General features: G+C 41.6%; 1 non-coding gene across 1 annotated transcript; it reads left to right on the top strand.

Annotated features, from left to right (window-relative positions):
- Positions 1–2348: 2348 nt before the first annotated feature.
- Positions 2349–2421, top strand: trnaf-gaa (transfer RNA phenylalanine (anticodon GAA)). The gene has a single exon. It is a non-coding gene; the product is annotated as a tRNA-Phe (tRNA).
- Positions 2422–6052: the final 3631 nt, after the last annotated feature.

The raw sequence follows: 6052 nt of genomic DNA, 5'->3' as shown, positions 1-6052 counted from the left end.
AAAGAATTAGAAGAAAGACCACATTGTTTTCTAACTTAAAAAGTTGGTGGACAACATGTAGTACTTACAGACATAATAATATTAATCATTCTCACAATAATTTCTGATCAAATATTTTTGATCATTTGACAAGGATATAATCTTTTAGTACCTCACAGCAAGAGAGTTTTGAGTTTGAATCCCAACTGGGGCCTCTCTGTTTGGAGTTTGCAAGTTCTCCCCGTGCTCGAGTTGGCTCTCTCCAGGTTCCTCCTACCATCTAAATACATGCACGTTACATTAATTGGCAAGTCTAAATTGAAACTAGGATGAGTGTGAGAGTGCATGGAGTGCATGAATGTTTGTCTGGCTTGTCTCTGTGTGGCCCTGGGATGGATTTGCAACCCTTCCATGGTGTACCCTGCCTCTTGCCCAATGGCGGCTGGGATGGACTAAAGCCCCCCTGCGACCCTGAATTGGATTAAACGGATGTAGAAAATGGATGAATGGTGGAAATATGATATTTCAATCTTATTTTGAGTGCCTTTTTAAAGGACAGTGAAAAGTGTGATTGGACCTCATCCCACTATAAGTGGAGTTTAGACTCAGGTCCTCTGAAACTTCCTGTCCACATCATTCTCTCTTTTTTCCAGCTGTCCCTCCCTTTTTACAATTCCTGTCTCCAATCTCTGTTCCTCTGATCCCTAAATTTAGAAACTCTGTCCCAGATACTTGCCGTATTTAGTGCTGACTGTAACAAACCCTCAATATGCCTCATTGGTATGTGACAACTGTGCTAATCACCAGTGCTAATGAAGATGAAACATGCTAGTAAGGTAAGCATCTGTGGAGGCAGCTCTTGATGTTGACAAATCTGTCTGTGCGTCTGTGTGTTTGCTGCCTTACTGGTTTGTGCTGTTCATCAACACTGTTGATTCCTCCATCCTTGCTTGATAATCTCATCAGACCCCTCCTCTTTCACACTCCCATTTTCCCCCTTGGTTCTCCCTCTCTTTATACTGCCAGTCTGCATCTCTCTCATCTCTTATCCACACTCATGCCTTCCAGAACAAAGCGAGAAACGGCTGCAGTGTCTGTGAAGGAGGGAAAGTCACCTTGGGGGATGACAGAGGAACAGAAATGTATGAGAGAGAATGAGGCAATATGGTGGGGAGCTTAGGGGGAGAAAAAAAGAGAAGGGAGGCACAGAAGCTGGTACCAAGATATCATATGACTAATAAAGGGACAGCGCTGCATCACTCCAAAAAACCCATTGAAGAAAAGGAAAAAGTCCAACACTAAGTGCAGACTGATACGATTTTGTCATTTCTACCAGCTTGGCTTAAGAGGGGGTACCACAATATCACTTTTTTGTAAAATGTCTTTACATTCAAATCTTATCCAAAAAAACATGAAATTCATAAGTCAAAATGGCCAACAAGTAAAAGCACCTTATACATTTCATCCATTGTCTGAGCTAATAGAGGTGAAATTAAATAAATAACAATTCAATAATAATATATTTTTTGACAGGTCAACAATTAATGGAATCTGATGTGGGGGCATTGAATCAGTACAGTTCTGGTCTATTTAAGAAGGGCAATACATGTCTTTAAATGACCTACACAACATAACATTACAAAATATGTTGTACAAAGAACTTCAGTGGGCTACTGCATGCCATCATCTATAATAAAATGCACTACATATGATGCAGCAGAATGGGCTGAGTTTTATAGTAAATGGTTTGGTTTTCCTCATGGAAAAACAGAGCAAAACAAATCAAATGAAGCCAGTAAACTACAGCTTACGCAAGTCTCTGATTGAGCTGGAGGCTTAGATTGCATTAGATTGCATCTCAATTTAGCTAGGAGACCAGCAGAATTACACGTGCACGCTCATTATAACGTTGATTTTCAGTCTTATGCAGTCACTGTGGGATTTCATCATTAAATTCTGATTTGTTTCAAGGATAAAAGTCGACAGTGAGGAGTGTGTCGACCAGACTTTAAGGTTACCAATGGCGCCATCTTGTGTTCAAATGATAGCTGTAGCGACTGTCGTTAAATTTCAACGTAATCTTTTGTTGTACAACGTTGATGGCATCTTTCAATATTTGTGTCACCAAGTGAAGATTCTGGCGTGCATTTTGTTCAAAACGACCAAAACCACGAAAAAACGGTCTTTACAAGTGTCGGCCTTATGGAGAGTTGATTGGCTTTCTCTACAACTGATGGTTAATCACATTGTATTTCGTTAATAGCAGTGGAAGCAGTTGAAGATAACCACATATAAATAACCACAGCTCCACACATTGTACCCACACAGTGCATGTAGATTAGAAATGGGCACCGCATGTCGCCATTCGCGCCGAAATAGCTCAGTTGGGAGAGCGTTAGACTGAAGATCTAAAGGTCCCTGGTTCGATCCCGGGTTTCGGCAGCGAGGTTCTGAAGTTTTTTCATTCTTTGAGCTCTTTTGTCACGATAAGGAGGAACTGTCTTAGAATAGTCAACATTCCTAAAGCCTGTAAAAAAGTGTCACTTTAATTCCACAGAATATGTTGGAAAAAAATAAAATAACAACAACCCTAATTTGTGGAAGGACACATCTATGCCACCGTAGAGTGTTTCATTCAAGGTTTTGCAGAGCCTCAGGTTTGAGCAACTTGGAATGGTCATTTTAAGTGATTTTGTACAGGGTTGCAAAAAAAATGCTAGAAGATGTTAACACTTCACAAATCTATTTTTGTAACTGAATAACATTGTGCTGTTTCACATTAACGACAGAGCAAATCATAATAAAATGCATCAGTAAAAAACTCAAGTGCAACTTTCCTTCTTAATATCAGTACAGGTATAACAATTCCCCGAACACATGTACTTATTATAAATGTGGGTTACAATTGATTTCAATCATAAGTAAAACAGTTTACTTGAAATTTCACCTGGGGGCAATCTTGTTCAAGAAATCGCTCAATAGCAGAGCTACCAAACAATCATAACAAGTCCTCTTGCAGTCAACAGAGGGTAGTTACATGTGTTCGAGGGTTCAAACACACGTAAAAACTAAAAGGGAAAAATAATAATGATAATAAGAAAAAAAGAAAACTTTCGGCAGGTTTTTTAACAAGATATAATATTTCTGCTGAAGATAACTGACCTGCTTTTATTATCTCAGAATTCACATTAACAGTAAAAACAGCACAATAGTTATGAAAAAAACAAAAAGTCACTTTAAATTTGGTTGGATATACTTTACCATTGCCCCTATTGCTACTTTGTATATTCACTACATACGAATATGTGTTCACACATAAGAATATGTGTACAAGAGCAGAACACAAGTGCATCAAATTGTTTACGTCCTCCCCAGGTCTATTTTTTTCCTGTAAGGTTTGATGAAAAGGCCACTTTATGTATATGGCTTACGTCTGATAAAGCAGTATATTACTCAGCAGGAGAGAAAGGAGAGGGTTGTACTTTATCTCTTAGCACATAAGGTGTGTCCAATAAAGAGTGGGAACAACGCTGGTTTGACTTCCACAACCCAAGCCTCATTATTCATTTTGTTTTGTTTTCAAGCTAACAAAATGTATTTGTGCGAAACCTTTCAGCAGTAAGACAATACAAAATGCTTCACATAAAATACTTAAGGCATTAATACAAAGGTGGGAAAATGAGGTGGAAAAAACAGCTGGACCTGGCTCATTTGCTGCTGCATCATACAACGCTCCCAGAACATGTAGCGAAAAACAAGCACTGAATAAATGGAACACCTGTTTTAGCTGATTGATATTGAGCACCTGCACACCAAGTAGGTAGCATGTCTTGTTGCTTACATGTTATGTGGCATTGTGCAAATGCATCTATTTACCATGTAGACAAGCATTTCTTCTGTTATAATGTACCCCGAGTCTTGTCTCCTGTCTCTAAAGTCCATCAACAGTCAAACTGTACATTACTCTAATAATAATAATAAATTTATTTGTATAGCACCTTTCACAGAAAATAAAATTCACAAAGTGCTTCACAATACGATGCAAGTCAACATTTCATATACACATCATATACACACATAAGAAAACGCAGTAATAGCAGAAAAGCACGAGGCTACAGAGCAGATGGGCACTTTAAGAATGGATAAAAGCTATTTTATTTTCGAGAGACTGGTGTTGGGGTACCTGAAGGACATTACAGACCCCCTGCTGGACCCCCTGCAGTTCGCCTACCGAGCGAACAGGTCAGCGGATGATGCCGTTAACATGGGACTGCACTACATCCTGCAACACCTCGACTCTGCAGGGACGTACGCCAGGATCCTGTTTGTCGACTTCAGTTCGGCGTTCAACACCATCGTCCCAGCCATCCTCCGCAACAAACTCACCCAGCTCACTGTGCCCTCCTCCACCTGTCAGTGGATTACAAACTTCCTGACTGACAGGAACCAGCAGGTGAGGCTGAGGAGCATCACATCCAGCACCCGGACCATCAGCACAGGTGCCCCCCAGGGGTGTGTACTCTCCCCACTGCTCTTCTCCCTTTACACCAACGACTGCACCTCAGGAGACCCGTCTGTTAAACTCCTGAAGTTTGCAGATGACACAACAGTCATCGGCCTCATCCGGGACGGTGATGAGTCTGCATACAGACGGGAGGTTGAACGGCTGGTCTGCTGGTGTGGTCAGAACAATCTGGAGCTGAACACGCTAAAAACAGTGGAGATGACAGTGGACTTTAGGAGAAGCCCCCCCACTCTGCCACCCATCACCATCACCAACAACGCAGTGTCTGCTGTGGAATCCTTCAGGTTTCTGGGCCCCACAATCTCTCAGGACCTGAAGTGGGAGACCAACACAGTCACTACCATCAAAAAGGCACAGCAGAGGTTGTACTTCCTGCGGCAGCTCAGGAAGCTCAACCTACCTAAGGAGCTGCTGATCCAGTTTTACACCGCCATTGTTCAGTCTGTTCTCTGTTCATCCATCACCGTTTGGTTCGGATCAACCACCAAACAGGAAAAAAACAGACTGCAACGGACAATAAGGTCTGCAGAGAAGATTATTGGTGTCAGCCTGCCCTCCATCCAGGATCTGTACCTGTCCAGAGTCAGGAAACGGGCAGGTTACATCTCTGCAGACCCATCACACCCTGGACACAAACTGTTTAAACTCCTCCCTTCTGCAAGGCGCTACAGAACTCTGTACGGCAAAACAACAAGACACAGGAACAGTTTCTTCCCTCAGGCTGTCTCTGTGTTAAACAGCTAAAACCGGACTTCAGTGTTTCATCCTTGCACCATGCACCAATTTGCACTTCTGATTTAATCTTGTTCTATGTCTATTTTTTTGTCTATTTTTTTGTAATTGTTGCACTAAAGAGAGTGAGGTGTAACCGGAGTCAAATTCCTCGTGTGTGTCCACATACCTGGCAATAAAAAGAGATTCTGATTCTGATCTGATTCTGATTAAATAGGTGGGTCTTCAGATTCTTTTTGAAAATGTCTAAAGAAGTTGCAGACCGTAGACATAGGGGAAGAGAGTTCCAAAGAGTTGGAGCCACTACCTCAAAGGCACGATCACCCTTTGTCTTTAGACAAGAGCGGGGGACAGTCAATAAGCTCTGGTCTGAGGACCTAAGAGACCTGGTTGTGTAATAGGGGTGGATCAGATCACAGATGTAACCGGGTGCCTGATGATTAAGGGCTTTGTATGTGATAAGAAGAATTTTAAACTGGATCCTGAACCTTATAGGCAGCCAGTGTAGGGAAAGTAGAATGGGTGTGATGTGAGTCATCCTGTTGGATCTAGTCAGTAACCTGGCTGCAGTGTTTTGAATAATTTGTAGACAGTTCAGAGATGATATGTTGAGACATGTGAAAAGTGAATTACAATAATCTAACCGGGAACACACAAATGCATGAATAATCATCTCCAGCTCAGGCCGGGACACAATGGACCTGAGTTTTGCTATATTTCTGAGCTGGAAGGAACAATTTCATGCTAGTGATTTTATGTGCTCCTGAAAGCACATGCTTCGGTCGAAGGTAACCCCAAGTTTTTTTAGCTTTGACT

The sequence above is a fragment of the Odontesthes bonariensis genome, chromosome 3 (assembly GCF_027942865.1).
Source record: "Odontesthes bonariensis isolate fOdoBon6 chromosome 3, fOdoBon6.hap1, whole genome shotgun sequence".
In the NCBI taxonomy this organism is placed as follows: Eukaryota; Metazoa; Chordata; class Actinopteri; order Atheriniformes; family Atherinopsidae; genus Odontesthes; species Odontesthes bonariensis.
This window is presented reverse-complemented; position numbering and strand designations above follow the sequence as displayed.